This window comes from Ischnura elegans, chromosome 2 (genome assembly GCF_921293095.1).
Source record: "Ischnura elegans chromosome 2, ioIscEleg1.1, whole genome shotgun sequence".
NCBI lineage: Eukaryota > Metazoa > Arthropoda > Insecta > Odonata > Coenagrionidae > Ischnura > Ischnura elegans.
This window is the reverse complement of record NC_060247.1, coordinates 55073389-55092080: the sequence shown is the minus strand read 5'-3', so window position 1 is coordinate 55092080 and position 18692 is coordinate 55073389. Positions and strand designations below refer to the sequence as shown.

The following is an 18692-nucleotide window of genomic DNA, read 5'->3' as shown; positions in this document are numbered from 1 at the left end:
CACGCTCTTGATTTCCCTTTGACGTATGGATGAAGTTCTGAACAGAAGCATGCGTGAGTTGAAGGTGTGTTTTCAATTAGACAGTAAAACTTTCTTTATACGTGGGCTGTTCGAAAAGTAACCTCCGTTTGCTCACTACATGAAAAGTGGAGGGGGTAGTGCCGCCATGGTTGCGTCGGCACGCACGGCGGGTCAGTGGGCGTACAGCCGTGGTAGAGTGAAGGTTGTTTGAGATCTAGTTGTATTTAGGTAGCTTGTCAAAAATGTGTGCTACAAAAGAAAATCCCGTCATATGTGAATTTCGTGCATCTTATGCGATTTTCACAGCTAAATAATATTCGGCAGCAGCAATTCAAATAGGGAACTTTGTGCTATGTAAGGCCCAAAGATTATGATGAAGGAATGGTTATGAGATGCATGAGTGCTTTAAGCATATGAAGGAATGGCTTGTCTACCAGCGATTTGAGGAAGATGAAGAGCTTAAAGATTCAGTCGCCGGATGGCTTAAGGCAGAGGCGGGAGATTTCTTTGCAGAAGGAATTTCAAAGTTAGTTTATTGGCATGATTAGTGCCTAAATTTTCATCTAAGCTATGATGAAAGGTATAGGAAAGCCATTGTTTTAAGGTTTATATAATAAATTTTATAAATCTACTTTAGCCTTTAATTTATGAAAAAAACGGATATTTCTTTCCATGGAGCCCTCGTGTATAGATCAATTTTTAGCCTATTCGTAGTCCGAAGAAAAATTTATATCAGTCAAGTATAAAGATAACTTTAAAACTATAGGATGTTCTCAATGTTATAAATTAACGTTATCTCTTCCTTCACTTTTATGTAATACTTGGAGTCATATTTCAGCTTTTTCAAACTAACCTCACTCCTTTACTTTTTTCGATATTGGGTTTTCATTCATATTCCTCAATTTTCCTCAACCGTTTTCCCTATGGTCTTCGTTCATTTTTGCTAGCTAGCATTTTGTTACGAGTCACACTATAGTTTTTGTTGTACGGAGAAGAATATTCTTATACTTATTTTGTAGCATATCTTTCAATATGCTTCTCCACTCATTATCTATTGGAGAATAAAAAAATTCCCCTTATCCCTGAGAATGCCTTTACAACTTTTACCGCTTGCTCTAGTCGAAGTTACTTCCGTTTAATTTATTTCCATATATTTATCTTTGCTGAATTTCAAGAACAAAGCGTTGGAAGTTCCCATACTTTCTTTGGCTGGCTGTTATGCCCCCTGCTTTCATGCATCATTGTTTTAAATGAGCGGATGGATTAAGTCTTAAATCATGATGGCACACTGACGTACTAGGGTCATTATAAATGAGTAATCGGCCATATTGGTTTGACAAGGTCTACACCGGCGGAGATTTTAAAAGGTATCTGAGGTAGCGAAGAAGAAAAATGAAGTCGCTTTGGCAATGATAGAGTACGGCTAAAATCAGACTCCGAATATTTTTTTAGGAGGCGTTCACATATGTTTCCCAATAATTTGTAGAATTGGATAACGCTAGCGAAGGCCCATAGCGTATGTTGAATATAATAAATTAAATAAAAATTCAGGCGAAATATGTGTGCTAATTGAGTTTAGACGAAATTTATAACGCCACCATAGCAAGTAGTATCAGGTAAGACATGCATGTTAAATAGTAGTGATAACTATCATTAATATATTTACAGGACGATAAACGTGTATACATTTAAAGAACTACGTTGTCTATTGTGTGGGGTTATACCAAGTGGAGTAGGAATAGCGCATGCAAGGACTGTCGGCATCACTTCTATCGGTAAGCAATAAAAAACAACATGATGAGCGTATTCCAGCTACAGAAATGAAAAATAGTTGTAAGAACCTCAATATAACACGTGGTTGAGAAAAAAGATGGAGGATAGTTAAGGGCTGTGTACTATTTTTAGGATATCCAAGTGATTTAATCTTATTAATAGCATGCAATCTTCTTCGACAACTCTTTTAACAATTGACATAATTTCTCTTTCATGGAAAAATAGTCGTCGTAAGGTTGAGAGCAGAGTGGACGCGAATTAGAGTAGAGCTCGCCAAGTACTAAGCCGCAGGCTTGTTGTTTTCAGAAACTCTGGGAGAAGGGATGTGGGCAGGGCCAGTTCTTTTCCCTGTCTCAGAGGATTAATTTTTATATGTAAACAAATTGGTGCACATACAGAAAAACTGTCAATTTAAAGTGAATTAATACCAAATAGAAATCAAACAAATAAGCTAATTATGATTTAAAATCTTACTGTAAAAAATCGGAAACAGCAAACCTGTTACAGTGGTCAACACTTATTACTCATTTATAACAGCATTTATAACTTGCTGATGCCCGAAGCTTTATCCGGGATTTAAACCCAGGTCCCATCGGCTTGTAGCCAACCATGCTCCCGTTATAATGATTAAGCTTCAAAAATGTTAACTGTACAATTTGTGGGAAACAAATCAATTGACATATGTAATGAGAGTAAAATTAAAAGTATTGGATATTTCAAAATGATTCCCAGAGCTTAGTGAATCTGTATTATCTTCTCGGACACAGGGGCACTAGGATGCATGCATGCGCAATAGGAATTAGGACTTAAAGCATTTTTGGGAAACTCCTCAACCTTATTATACGTGTACTCTACTTAATGTTTTTTATTTTCCTTTTTTCCGAGCCTGTTTAATTCTTATTTCCTCAATTAGGGTAAGTTGTAATAAAGGTTAGTTTATCCTCCGAAGTCCGTTTTCTATCAATGGTATGAAGAGATATTGTGGAACATTGCCATATGAAAAAATGATTTGTCGTATAGGTCCACTTGTACAACTCACGATGAAGTTAATGAAGAAGAAAAATTTCTACTGGATACGTACCACAACTTCTTTCCCATTCTACCTGTGTTATAACACCTCGGTCTTCATTCTGCTCTTTGCCCTCCCCACCAAGTCGCACAAGAGAGAATAAAATAATTATTCTTTGTCACTCGTTAGTGCTCTGTGGATTCCCTTTATCACCTTTCCAGAATCGGCTGCGAACGTCACTTTCGATTGGATATTCTCGTTCCTCTCCCTTGAATCACTTCCTGAGGCACTTGCCTTCCATTTGTAAAATGCGTAAATGACCCCTGAAGTCTCACACCTAAGTAAATGCCCATCATTCTCGGCTTAATTACATGGTGATCGAGGTTATAAATGGGCCAATTAATTTGAATAGATTTCGGGGGACTGACAGTGTTTTAATAAAGACCGAAGATTCATTGGATCAGCGGGGGTTGAATTTGATTTAATTCTTGGTTCGTGGGGTGTCTATAATTATTTGGATCGAATTTTTTTGGCCAGAATCAAACTTTGACTCCTGTTAACCTTGGTGATAAAAAGTTCGCGGTGCTTTCTTGTCCTTTTCAGTGGGTAAACCTTGAAATCAAAAAAGCATGATCATAGACCCTTGAGTGAATTTGAAAAGGATGAAATTATCGGAGTATGTGAATTGAAAATGAGCAGCGATAATTGCATGAATATTAATGCTTACAGTTTGATCGGGAAAATTCAGTCCTCATTTATTATGCCATCGACTTAAAAAGACACACTGCGCTTTCATTGCTCCAATTACTGCATCTTTAAGGCCTTTTAAAATTAGTTATGATTCGGTTGAAGCCTTCGGCGGTTTTAAGAACTAAGAAAAAGGAAAAGTTTTTAGTTGCAAGTAACGTGGAATGTTGCCAAAACTTTGAGTAAAATGCAAACTACTATGTCATGGACTGTAATCTTCATTGTACACTATAAGTACTTCCAAGCATAGAAAGTAAATTTAAACTTCTTTAATGTGTTCACATTAGCTTTGTTCAACTAGAATTCTTCAATGGCAAAATATACATAGCATAAGATTAAAAAAATGTACTTCTTGGAAAAATGAATTAACTTCCCCGGTGGGATTGGGGAAACTATTTTCAGGATGGCGTAGAATAGGAAAAATTCCATAGAAAATTTCGAGCATAGCTGGGAGAGCAGGTTGCCCTAGTTGATGACAATCAGTAGAGATACAAGAAGGATTTCTCCTAGAGCAAATTAAATGATTCTATTATTTAAACAGCTCAATGGAAATATGGATATATTTGTTTGATATTTCTGGCAAAGTCATATGCTGAATTAAAAAATCCTATGTAAGCAATTTCTTGTGGAGATATTAGTTAGTCTGTTATTCACCTAACAGATGTTTTCGTCAGAAACAACTTTTTGGTGAAATGCATCCATTAAAAATTTTGTATGAATCCCTGTAATCAAAGACCATTGATTGATCTCCAGAGATGAAATATCATGAAATAAAATTTATCGAAGTAAAAGCATTTTTTAAGTAAACGCGACAAACCCTTTTCCGAATTTAGCAAGGATGAGTATGATTAATTGATGACCTAGGGAGGTGCGTAGTATTTGACCTGTATATTTAAAAAACAAGTGAGGGTTATATTGTCCTTTTCAACAATAACCATATCGATGAGGCCATCTTAAGGGTTAAATGGGATCAATGTTTTTTATTTCTATTCATCCTTTCGTAGTATATTTATAATTTCGAGCTATGTATGAAATTTTGTGTTGATTCATTAACTTTTTCATATTCGGGTGCATTTCGTACTGTAACACTTTTTTTAAGTAAACACGTGAAAGCTTTGTGTCATAATTTAGTAAGAATAAAAATGATTAGTTGCTGAACATGGGAGGCAGTATTTGACCCGACTGTTTCCAAAATTTGAGGCTTCTATTGTCCTTTCCAATGATAACTATATCGATTAGGTCATCATACGGCTGTAAAGTATCAATATCATTTATTTTTATCCATCCGATCGAAGTAGATTCATTCTTCCGAGATGTGAATTAACTTTTGTGTTTTTTTATGAACTATTTTTAATTCAGGTGTATTTCGTACTGTCGGATTCATTTTCACGCTACAGATATTCAAAATAAGAAAAAGTATTCCTGGGAGACTTTCCATTCATTGTTCCCCACAGGTTTATAGGTGCCGAGCGGGAAGAGAGGGCTGTACAGTAGGCCGGCCCTTATTTTTCAGAATTGCGAAAAGTTATGTTTTCCTAGTCTTGGGGGTGGATTGCATTACGACGGGCAATATCTCCTAATTGCTTAGAGAAAGGTTAAAACAAACAGAAAATCGGACCGAAAGGGATTTACTTTTACGTTTTACATAGGGGTAGCACTTTTTCGGCCCCAAAAAACTCAATTGAGGGTCCTCACTACTCAGGGCCCTTGGGGCACGGGTTGCCGTTATTTTAAAGTAACCAAATTTTGACACGTGAATACAAACCTCATTTGGATCATTTTGAGACTAGGGAAACATAACTTTTCGCAATTCTGAAAAATAAGGGCCGGCCTACTGTACAGTCAAGTCAAAAATTGGTGGCCCCCAAATGAGCAGAACACCAGTGACTGAAGAGGAGATTGGCTGTAATGTGCGAACTTTGGAGGAAAGGTGAAGGGCTCCGGACTTAACCAAGCATAGACATTGATTGGAAGGAGTAAAATCCCGAGTGAAAAAATGGCTATTTCAGCCTACAACCTTGTGGGAATTCTTCGAAATAGACTCGCCCATGTCCAAAAACGATGTCGGCGCAGGGGCAACCAAGTTTTAAACCGACTGTTCTAAAAATTGGAGACTTTCAGTTTTTAAATTCAGCCTATGGCAGCTGGAATCTTCACCTTGCGATTGATTTATCTCGAGGGTGAATTTTGCAGAAAATCGCATGAGATTCTTGGGAGCACAGCCATTCTCTTATGGCAGTTAAGTCAAACTCCCTTACTATCTATCTCTCGTAGGGGTAAGCCTATACCCTCCTCATCAATCAAACCAATTATGATGAGTTAGTATGCCATTGAAAGTTCGACGCCTAGTCTGCGGGAAACCGTCGCTTATTTCGCTTAATCAATCCTGCTGATGCTGGTTTCTTGGGCGAATTTTCTTGCTTGGCTTGAATTACCATTTACCCATTAAAATTTTTGCGTTCAAATTACTAATGTGACGTCCAAAATCTTTATTCACGTAAAATTTAATTTCTCAAAAAATATTCTGATGGTTGATTCATTCAAAATTGATAATATTGGGGGGCAGGGGTATGCTATAAAAATGTCACTTACTTCGCTATAGGCTATATCAGGTAAAATGTTTTTAAGTCTCATTCGATGAGGTTTAGTGATCGGAAGTTGTCAAATATTTTATCACTAAATAAAATAATTTAAAAGCACCTTTTGCGGCCTATATGCAATATAACATGTAAGACAATGACAGATATTACTACCAGGGTGGTTCCAACAATTAATTGTTCCACTGAAATCCGGAAATCTTTCGATATTCATTGTACTATTACTATATAAGTACCTGTCGCCTGCCCAAAGAACAACTCTAGTTAATACTCTTCATGGCACTCCAGGATAACCTAAATTAACTTGATGCGCGATGAAGCCGAAATAGGTCAATTACTCACGATAATTCCTTCACCTTAATTTTACTACTGCAGATGACCTCTCTGATACCGCTGAAGTTGTATTTCACTTTTTATCCTAATTTCAAATGGCTCACCGGGGACATGTATTTCATTAATTCACTTCACATGTCTAAGCATGAAAATGTTTGTCGTTTATATTATTATCTCATAAGAGCCCACGAGCAAAGTTCTCACTAATACACCAAAGGATGAAATTCGCAAAAAAAAAATACTTGACTTCTACAAAATATCTGAATAATGAGTAATTTAAAAAAATATTATATTCTTTAGCCACCGCCTTCCGTAGATACTGGGCATATTCACCATCGAAAATTTGGGATAACTTATACTCACCATTTACAAGTAAATATAATAGGTACAACAAAAGATCAACCTACCCTAGAATGTACATTGCTTCTCTTTTACCGAAACATTGGGCTTGTAACGACTTCAATATCATAAATAAGTTGCCATTGGATAATTTATTTCCTCTAAATAAATATTTCGGGGAAATCTATATCTAAAACGCTTACCTGAATTTTGAAATAAATTTTAATCACCATTTTACCAAGCCCATACCTTTGCAAATACGTCACTCACACACATTCAAGCAACAATATCGCCCTAGAGCTCTCGAAATATCATGTATTAAATAATAAAGAATTTAGCACCATGATGGGACTGAAGGTAAGCCGTATGAGCTAAAACAAAATCAATATATGGTTGATTGGTAGTTTGCTGTTTTTAAACTCCATGCAGTTTCAAAAATCTTCTATTTGATTTTTATCCTTTTTCATGTCTTTTTTTTACCTTTTTCTTTTCTTTTTTATCCTTTTTTTTTTTTAGCGTTAATGACTCTAATAGGCTCGAGATACAAATTTATTTGTAATTTTGATAAAACATGTGTATGCTAAGTATCTTAGTATTCACAGACATCATGGCATAGTTGGTAGCAGAGAGAAAAATTAATGATATCAGAATTCTGATCTCACAATCAATTTGGCAGGAAATGCAGTGAGCCTTTATTAACTATGAAATAATAGTAGTAATCATTACTGATTGAAATGAGGATGTAGTCCATCGCAAAAGTAATAGTAACACAAATAAATATATTTATACAAGGGAAAATTAATTTCGTAATTGGGATTGCAATTCATTGCGTTGAAATTCTACTACTTAACGCTTGATAAGCACTAATCCTTAAAAAGACAACAGAAGAAAATAATTATTGGCGGTGAAGCAAGAAACATTTATTTTTCAAAATTGGTCAAAAACAAATCGATTTTGTAGGATTCTAAGGCATAGAATTGATACCACATTGGTTTGTTTTCAATCGTTATATAATTTAAAATCATATTTTAGGGTAAATATAAATCCCTTTGTCTTTTTGAGTGTCCAAATAACCATTGAAGTAGAATTCATTGGTTATTTTAATATTAAAATTGATGGACGCTATGGGACGCAATATCATATTTTATCGTGAGCCAAGTGAGTGAGATGAAATCTGTTTGCTCAAACAGATGCCAACCCTTCTTCTTCCAACGTAGAGGCCTAACTTATCTATGCTAATCATCATTATATGTACGTGTAAGCACCGTTTGAATTGCCTTCGCCTGTCCTCGGGAAGATCGAGGCAACTAACAACTCGAGATAATTCTCTTTATGGCACTCCGGGTTGACCTTCATTACATGGTTGTACGATGAAGTCGAAAGCCCGAAGTTGATTCAACGCGCTTAGACGGCAGTTGATTTTTTCCGGTGAAACGTTTCGTCTTTCCGAATCTAAACGTTACTCTGACCTTGTTATTGCCAAAGCACATTATCTCCGAGCCTTTACCTAGCACTGTGTACCTGTTGAGAAGTGATTGAAGTCGAAGTGTGCAATTTCCATTTGACTTAGCGCCATAAACTTGGGAAATTAATGCCTCTAAAATTGAATGGAAATAGTAAAGTAAGATTTATTGCAAATCTTTCAGTTCCACATTAAGGAGGGATAAAGGCTACGGCTTCGGTAAATTTTACTTTGATACCACCGTGCGGAAGTAAAGATTGCTGTTGAATCCCCACTCTTATTATATTGCGTAAACAGGGAGAAAATCAAAAAGGCAATTTTTAGAAGTTGCTTAAGATTAAAAAAATAGCATGCTACTAATAAAAAAATCATTTTGTTATAACTCATTAACTCTATTTCTTAACCTTTTCTCCTCCATTCTGTGCATGGTATCAAAACTTCTCTTGTCATATATGCCTGCAATTTTGGCAACATGTTGCCTGTAATGGAATTTGAATTAATGGCAGCACTTCAGAATGTATCAAAGAAGAAAAAGTTTCACTTCAATTATAAACGACTTCCGTTTTAAACAACCAATGCAAAACGGCATTGACTGAAGATGTGTCGACAGACCAATTTCCCAGCATCACAAATGTCGCAACATGGAGTCAAAATGAATTTTACCGAGGTAGACGTGTGTTTTCCAGGAACAATGGACTAATATTCTCCTAAGACCCACCATAACAGTTATCATCTACCTATCATCTCGAGAAGTTTATGGCCCAGTCAAGTTCTCCTTGTGAGTATCTAATAGTACAAAGGTTGATGCCGAGCTTGTACCCTATCCCATACCTATAAAATTTTCGCACTTTTTCTATAGAAGGGAGTACGTTTTACGGGTAAAAAATAAATATTACCGACGGATTCCGGCTTTATTTCGGGAAAATTAGAAAATCTGTTGCTTGGTCACATCAGGTGCAAGACCTGAAGATGGGTCTACGAGTTTAAACGTGTTGTGCAGTCAGCACATTTTGTGGGTAAGTGCAACAGGGTAACTACCAAGGAACTGAATTTTGAAATATTTAGCTGTTAATATTATCTCTGTGGCACCTGCGGCTTAGTCTGGGCTCTACATCTATCCTCATCAAACACAATAAAGCTACTGATTGAAAATCTGAGTGAGTGATACATTAACTTTGGCATGAATGAAATTTATTCTTAGAGAACCTTTATGGATTTCTCACAGAATTCACATTAATTTGTGAGCGTTATATTTGAATCATCATTGTTTCATTGGCGTCGTTTTGTAATTAATGAGGGATATATGAAAGATTCCATTCATATCTCAAGCTTTTTGCATTTAAATTGAATTTCTCTGCATAAAATCATGTGATATAACAGTTCTCTAATAGAGTTTTTTTCGGCTGAGATACACAGACTAACATCATTTTCTCACTTTGATTCAATTAACATCCAATTCAGAGAGCGTCGACAGTTCATCGTATGATTGGGAGATTCCGACAATACTTAACCCACTACTACAGATGATAACAATTTTGACCTCTTATTCTTCAATATGAACCAGGAACTAAATTATTTTGTATAATTTCTTGGTGAAAAAGATGAATAAAGTTTCTTCTCCTGACCTTCCTTATTATTACAACAATGTAGTGTTTATGATCTTGGAGTATAGGTCATGATAAATAAAATACACATTTCGCCAACGTTTCGGAGATTTATTCTCCTTCCTCAGGGCTCTGTGATTGAAAAGTTTCGTTACTAGGCTAACGAAAACGTAACTTAGTAACGAAACTTTTCAATCACAGAGCCCTGAGGAAGGAGAATAAATCTCCGAAACGTTGGCGAAATGTGTATTTTATTTATCATGACCTATACTCCAAGATCATAAACACTACATTGGTGAAAAAGATACACATTATTAGGACCTTTCTAAAATCTTAAATTTTTTTATCATTTCAGTGGGCATGCCAATAATAAATTTTATGACTTTGCAAAAATTGGAAAAACTTTGAGATGAACTATCAGGAAGGAAAAAATAATTTATTGCTCGAATTTTATCGTGAGCTCTGACTTTCTCAACGACTTGCGGCACTGCTCGCCGCGAACTTTATTCTTCAACCTCTGCCATGAACCTCATTGAAATATTCTTACAATCATTAGCAGTAAATTCTCCAGTTTTAAAGCTTTACGTTAACCTAAAAAGGAGATGATCTCCTTATGTGATATATTTACGTTGTTTCACTGCCATTTCATAGAACCTCCTATAGCTCTAAACTAGAACTGATTTGAGGTTAGCTACTTGCCCTTGCGGCCGAATTTGCGGACTTAGGCTCTTAATAAAAAGGCTTTGACAAATGTATTCGATTATTGACTCAGAAGCAATTTTATTTCAACCTTTCTTTTATGAATCCATGTAATTTCGCCAAAAAATCAAAAATGAGCATTATTTTTCGCCATTGCACAATTAGAAATGACTACAAGTCGGAATTATTTTTGAACGAAGCGTGCCCTTCTATTTATCTAATGGATTTGGATGGGAAAGCGTGTTGCCCTGGGAGTTGGAGATTTGATCAGGTGTTTTCATGGTTCCGGGTCCTAATATCGGCGAAGTCTGTTAACGTCCCCGAATGTAAATCTCTTCAGTACGAGGTGGTTCATGAATGGAATTGACCCCGTGCTTTTTGTGTTTGAAATGCACCAGTCTGTGGCTTAGCCTAGATGAGCCGCACCCTCACCCATGGAAACCAGGCTTAAGATTAAATTATTGAATGCATGGTTCTAGGTATCAGGGGCGCAGCTAGGAATTAAGGCTGGGGGGTTAGGGGGTTTAGGTGTAACTGATACCGGGGTGTTTGGGGGTGTGGAATACCCACCAAGATAAGCGGTAGGTGCGATATTAATAAATTGCGGAATTTTAAGATAAATGGTTCAAAATGGTGAGTTTTACGGCTTTCTGAGGGATATTTTATTAATACTTACACTATTCTCTTAGTAATACAGTAGATTCCGTTTAATGGGTCCACCGGTTACTTGGGGCAACCGCTTAATTGGGGCAGATCTTGAAGAACAGAAATAATAGAGGAATATCCCAGAGTATTCTCCGCTTAATTGGGTCAGCATGCCGCTTTATTGGGCCATGAGTCGGCGACATAGACTCTATAATCGCGACGAAATTAATTTTTTTTGTTTTCAGAATACTATTTTTTTATATTTTCATCCTTCGATTTACTCTTATTTTCCACAAATGTTCCTATTCTTGCCCTACTTTTAAAGTTCTTGTTGTTATACTATACGCAGGAGGATAGAACTTTTCTTTAATAGGACTTAGTAAAAGACACATTCAGTGTCGCCCGAGGCTGTGACAATATTTTTTACTAAATTGTTATAATTCTTAAAAATGATAATAAATCAAGTAAACTCGCTGATTTATTAATCAAATTAATAGTTTAATAAACTTATGTTCCATTATAAACATTCTTTAGTCTTCTTTCTACCATTTCAAAGTTTTTATGCCCATATACAAGAGCGTTCGCCTAATTGGGGCAGCCGCTTAATTGGGGCAAAGTGCACAAGTCCCGATATGTCCCAATTGACCGGAATCTACTGTATCAATCAAATTAAGTAAAATGGATTAAACTTAAGCATTTCTCTGAGCTCTGGGGGGGGGGGGGTTTAACCCCCAAAACCCCCCCTCGCTGCGCCACTACTAGGTATAGGACCGTCGTTTGAGACGTAGGTTTTTGAACTTAGGTCTCAGGTTTTAGAAGATCGTGAATTCACCAGATATATATATATAAAGGAGGTTTAGAAGGTAAGGTATTCCATAATATCCCCTCCTTATATTTTTCCACCATTCCTCAGAGTAAAATATTTTCTATCGGCTAACGATCGTTGCTGATGGTACAATATCCAAAAACAAGCGTCAAAAAGTTAGAAATAAAGGTGTGTATTAAAATAATTGTGTTATAGTACTTTAAAAAGTTTTTAGAGCTTCATCTTCAATTTTTCCTTTATGCTTACTCTTGTCGCCTCAGGTTGGTGCGCTCGTAAAATGGTCCGCACAAAATTGGGGTTTTTTACACTTCAAAGTGTTAATGGTTTGAGTTTATTAAATGATTCAATGCATTGTTACCACCGGCAGATTATAAATTTCAAGTCGCTAAATAGCACACTTCGATTTGTCAAATTGCAATTACGATTTTCTTCGGCAGCTAGAAACAGAAGTTCAACATATAGTAATGACCTCTTTTCAACATAGTTTCTGCTACACCTCTACCTTTATCAAATATTGAAAAATCGAACTGCTCTTCGTTGATAGAAATAGCTGCACTGTTCGACAAAAATGAAAGAGATCTATGAAAAACATTTCAAATTTATCTTTGTTTATTTGCAAAATATTGACAACCAACTATTCCTATTGCTTTTTTTGGAAATTTGTGAGGTTTTTGAGGCTGACTTCTGTGAGGTTCTATGATATTTCTGAGAGTAAATACTCAAGACTACTCATAGATAAAATACTCTTAATCATTGTTTCGTATTTTTAAACACGAAAAGATTCCATTTATTTATGGGTCATTCGTTCATAATATGTCTCTCTCAATTCATTTTCAACTAAACTCGAATTTTTGTTTTTCTCCGAGTGGATAAATGACTAAATATCTGATAGGGCTTTAGGAAATGAAGAGAGTGGATATAAGCTTATTCTTGGCTGAAGGCGGCAAAGGGTCGGTGTCTCAATGTCCAATTCATAGAAAAGAGTCAAATTTTCTACGTGGGAATTGAACTGTCAGCCACATACGTGCTCATCATTTGATAATTCAGCTCGCTTGACCCAAGCGAAGTGTATCTCTTGCCTTCAAATTATTCATAGTAAAGCAGTTCTCCCATGGCTTACACAAAGCTTTAGAAATAGAATCGAGACATACAACTGCCGTATTTTCAAACATTAGATGCATTGATTAAAATGCTCATATGAATTATAATTTTACATTCATCGTTATGGTACAGTTCTTAGAGTAAAACTTTTAATACGAAGGACCATGATGGGATGGATAATCTGGCTCAACTTGTGGTTCTCGCAGAGTGCCATATGAATAATATGCTCCTTTTTTGAATTGAGCTTTTCCCTGTAGCGTCCGAGTCGTGTTGTGTACCTTTCAATCTTCATAAATCTTGTGTTTTGTACTTCTGCTTTTCGGCCTATTTCGTGTTGCATGGAAATAGTATTGTAGAGAGCAGTGGCTTATAAAAGTTTTCCTCGTAACCCCTTATAATTGGCGTGATTAAACTCCTCAGTCCCGGAGCACATGCCGCTATTTTTTGTCTGAATTTCATGTTTTCTCGTCAATTAGATGTTAAAAAACAACATAAACGATTTATGTGCTTCTGTATGAAGCTTTCATCTGTCAGGAAGCACTGAACAAGTTGCAATAAAGACATACCACTTAGCCAAGCAGTAAAAAAGTCAAGCTTCGTTGCATAAATGAATGAACGAATGTTTATGATACTCTAGTATAACCTAAAAGAGCAAAGAAACGGAAACATACATCTTACTCTGCTCTGAAATAAAATATCATTCTGACAAAATATATCATATCAGCGATACAAAATATAAATTTGTTGTTTTAAAGAAATCATGGTGAGGTTTCGATGACAACACATTAAATTATTCATTGCCAATAATACGAAAATATAAGTAAAAGTTGTATACAGTACGCCAGGACCGATGAAGTTCAGACGCTATTATCCTTGCTTTTGTCCGTGTTGAGGAATTTAAATGGAAAACAGTTGCATCGGTCGTATTAACTCACCTTCTCCGGTGGAGAATTCTCAGTCCCGGTCGACGTTCGAAGGCGGGCCTCTTTTATTTGGTTGGTGCGGCCGTCCCCTCTCGGGCTCCTGGATGCGGGGAGCGGCAGAATCCTCGTCCCGCACGCGGGTCCGATCCGATTGCGTCCTCGCGTCTCATCTCATCGCGACGAAGTGGTGCGGCGTTGGTCGGCGAAGCGAAAAAACGTCAAGAAGGGCGCCGAGGACGCTCGCTTCGAAGTAGATTACAACGCTCCGGGACGTGGCTTCCAATCGACCACCAAGTCCTCCTGAGCACTGTTTTCCGCTCCCTCGACGTACGAGATGACCGCACAGGCCATTTACCACAATCCACCCCTTCAGTGCTCCTCCGCACTTCTGGATCTAATGTTCACGGCTGTGTCGCAATCGATCTTATATATGACGTCTTCTTCAAAAGATAGCGCATCCAAGTGGTGCTTCTAATAATTTATCCTGACTTCTCACATAAGAATGTCTATGCTTTCCAAGAAAACTTAATTTTTCTCTACCGCAGATTAATTTCTCTTGGTGGTCACCGTCGTGATTGCCTTGTCCAAGAGTTATAAGACAATAATAGTCTCCCAATGAATTCCACCGTTGACTTTGGACCATGTATATATATTTGTCTTCCTCAATTTATCAGGTATTCCCTCGCCTATTTCACGTTTCTAAAATTTTCCCTGGTACCTTGTGAGTAATTTTTGTCCTGAAATGAAGAGGCCACAGTTTTCCGTATGGTCTTGGATTTTTTTTTCACTTATCCCACTGCTCTCACGAAATATCCACTTTAAATTGTGTCTTTTTGGCTCGGTTAGAAGTCTCAAGCAGTATATCGGTGTGGCTTTTCCTTATGTACAACGCAAGTGAGGTGTTTTTCCGTCACTGACGCAAGGTCTTGTCCTGAATCCCTGGTCCTTCCCTATCTTCTCCGCCGATTGACATCCTCGGCATCTCCCGGCGATCTCCTGGGTGGGAACCTAGTCATCTCCGTCCTCCCTTATCGCGTCTGCACTTTTTCGATTCTTCCCGACCCCGAGTCTTTGCTCGCTATCTCTCCCACCTTTTTCCTCTTTCGTCCCACCCCGAGGAGAGTCCCTTTTCCCATTCTGCCCCCACGCAATTACCCCCACTACTGACACTTTATCTCTCCTTATCGAGCCTAATTAAACACGTCGCGCGCAGCATCGCGGTGGCACCCCAAGAGGCCACGGTCCCGCCTTCACGAAGCTCCCACGATACTCTCAGAGCCACCTGACCCTCGGCAAGCTCCCCTCCCCCTTGCCGCAGTGAGAATCACATCCTTATGCCCGGCGGCTGGCCGCTGGGGTCCACTTGGTTCATCGCTAGTCCACCGCCCGTCAGGACGAGAGCCTTCCTCTTCCGACCTCATCTGCAACCGTGGCGCGTACGCGGGCAAGCATAAAAACAAGGGGACTCCATTAAAGGAGGCCCAAGAACATGGCGGTTAAGCATTACATATCGGTTGCGTTTCGCGCGCATTTTATTCGGCGGTGCCACTAGGCAGCTGTATCTCGTTCAGTGTGACTTCCGCCGTTAACCGAAGTGGATCTGTTTTAGTTGATAATAGTCTCGCATGCGTTAAATGTGTGGTGTATACGATTTATTGGCCCAGTTATGCATTACTGCCGTGTATTTCCTCGCGAATAGTGGATAATTAGGCCCGAAAACATGGCGGCAAAGCGTTATACCTGTTGCCGTTTCGCACGCATTTTATTCGGCGGATCCTGTATCTCGTTCAGTGCCACTTGTGCCATTAACCGTGGTGGATGAGGTCTTTTTTAGTTGACAATTGACTCGCGTGCGTTAAATTTGCAGTTTGTATATTCAACTTATTGGCCTAATTACATATTTCGATCTGATATTTCCTCGTGAAAAGTGGATATAGATGCCTGGTAGCACCGCGAGAAGCGATTTTGAAATCCAATTTTAATGCGCGCGGAGCGAACAAAGTTCTAGCGGCGGACATAAAAATCTCGAAGCCTCGCTTTCCTCGCCTGCCGCATTTGTGTGCTTTCATTGTGCTCGTGGTGGCTCCGTGATATTCCCCTCCGTGCCCCGTGACCCCTCCGAATCTTCTCCGTCCCAACCTCTCCTGCCAATGGCTTCATCCCATTTTCCTTCTCTCACGCACAGACCCCCCTTGTAGCATCCGTTCTTTCCACGTCCCCAAATAGTAAATGCTTGGCTTGGGGGCTTTCTAATGAAGGTCAAAGGTAGAATCGAGCTGCTGTAGTAACTGGAGCGTTGGGTTTCCAGTCATAGGTTCAAATTCCACAAGAGTGGGAGGGGTTTTTAGTATTGATTTATCCCTAATTGGATACTGTGCTGATTGCATCGGCATATCCGGAAGTATCATTAAATTGAATGTTATTGGAAAAATTACTTTAATTTCGCGATTGGTTTCAGTATTTTTTCAGTATTATTATCACCTGAATAACATATGTAATAGATTAGTAAAAATGTACTAAAACCGGTATTTCAGTACATTTGGTATCATTTTCAGGTGAAGATAATGCCAAATGTATTGAAACTGGTCCAACAATTATAGCACAAGGGTCACCCAAAAAGTAATGCATCATAATATTTTTCTTCTAAATATATTTATGATTGAAATTTTTTAATTCAAGTACTTAAAAATGAGTTTTTTTAATCAGTTTAGAAGTCCTCCCTCCGAGATACGCCGAAAGAGGATGACATTTGTTTACTACTCCTTCCATCGAGTCGGTTGCTGCACAGAGAGAATTTTGGAGTCTTGTTCAGCCCTTGGGTCACATTTTGGAACGCAATTAGTCGCGCGGCGTCTCACATACGCCACTCAGTAATGGTTAAAGAAAATACATGCCAGCAGAAATAATTGCTTTAACTGCAAACTATCATTCATATAATGTTTAATTTCATGCGTCAGCGCGTTATATGCATAATAATGATGGAGATGTTCATATTCCCCAAATTTAATGCTTAAAATAGTTGTTAAAAATGTTTTTTTTTTTATTTTAAACGCATTGAAAAACTTTTCAATGAATATCGCGAAGGAATTAGCATGTAACGTATTGTACCTAAAGTTGTAGTGTGGCGTCTACTAGACGCCAAAAGGATCAAAGTATTCGTATTAGTAACAGAATTGGGCGAAACATAAAATCATATTGGTTACTAATTCAGAAGCATAAAATAATAAGATACAAGGAAGGATAGTTTCCTAACTTTAAAAACACGATTTCGGTAAATAAAATAAAATTGCTTGGCGTATGGTAGACGCCACGCGACTAACAGAGGGTTAAAGTTCCAGAAAATGCAGCAGCCGGATCTCTACCTTTTCTACCCTTTCTTGATTGCGTCAATGAACAAACACAGATCACTTGATTATGAAAGCTTTTTTACTCGCCTTTCACGTATAGAGCAGATATTTTAGGATTTCTCCGCGTCTCGATTTAAAATGGCCAACGTTTCCCTTCCTGCTACATACGGAATAAAAGAGCCAAACAAAATTAAGAACAAGTTAAAACCCAAACGAAATGTTTTCATTACGTTTGCCACTTCCTCCGCATAATTATACCAATTGCGATAGTAGCTGCAGTAATATTATTGCCTATGTGGGATACATACTCAAAGGGTGAGTTCTAACAGTGTCTCGCATTCACATATATTTCCTAGAAAAAATTCATCTTGAACGGAAATCATATTTGGATTCTTGACCATTATTCATAACTCTAAGTTAATTGTAGTTTTTGTAATACTACAAGTACTCGATGAGCTAGATTTGTCCACTTATTTGGAGGGAATCGAATGAGAAAATAGGACGAGAGGTTCATACCATTAGCGATCATTGGAGAAAGTGGTTGAAGATGTAAATCCAGCACTTCTTTTTTTACGACTAATGCGTGGGTCGCATTCAATGTTCCTCGGGTGGATAATTAAATATTTACGCTCACTCTAGAGTATTAAAGAACGCACGAACTGCTGAGGTTAGTTGGTAGAGATACAGGCTTACAGTAAGGATAAAAGTAGGGGTCAGGTAGTTGGTTCTCTCTTCGGTAAACACGAACACCCGTAATGCATACCACGTGACTAGGGAAATTTACGCATCGGAGAGCACTAGAGGAAAAATAACTCGCATATAAAAATGAAATTTAATATATTAAAATATTTTGAACTTTGCATACCAATGAAAGGTCACTGAGCTGGCACGGAATGGCATTTGGAGGAGGCGAGGAGGGTATGGAAGGAAGGGTGGAGTGAAATCCGGCGTCTGCATTAGCCTGATCTTAACCAAAGGCGCCTAGGGGACCACGGCTTAGCGTCCCATCCGACGGACGGAGAGTATCTCTTTAAATATCCTACACACAAAACTCAAGCAGGGATCGGACATCTCTGAAATTTGTCTTCTACCACCGCCGTGGTTCCAACCCGACCCCATGGAGTGGGAAGCCAACACTATTGCCACTAAACCAACCCGATCCGCACCACTGAGTTTCCCTTGAATGATTTTAATGAATGGTACTCAAAGGCTCAGCAATATTTTACCATTCGCTGATGATCGTATGCGAGTCATGTGACTCAATAA

General features: G+C 38.0%; 1 protein-coding gene across 1 annotated transcript in view; it reads right to left on the bottom strand.

The window, feature by feature from the left end:
- The window catches only part of LOC124153757 (carcinine transporter), a 48230-nt gene extending 32816 nt beyond the window's left edge, over positions 1-15414 (bottom strand). The window contains exon 1 of the mRNA XM_046527109.1: positions 14092-15414. The gene's annotated coding sequence lies outside the window, so the exon portion shown is untranslated. The remainder of the gene's footprint in view (positions 1-14091) is intronic.
- Between the last annotated feature and the right edge of the window lie 3278 nt (positions 15415-18692).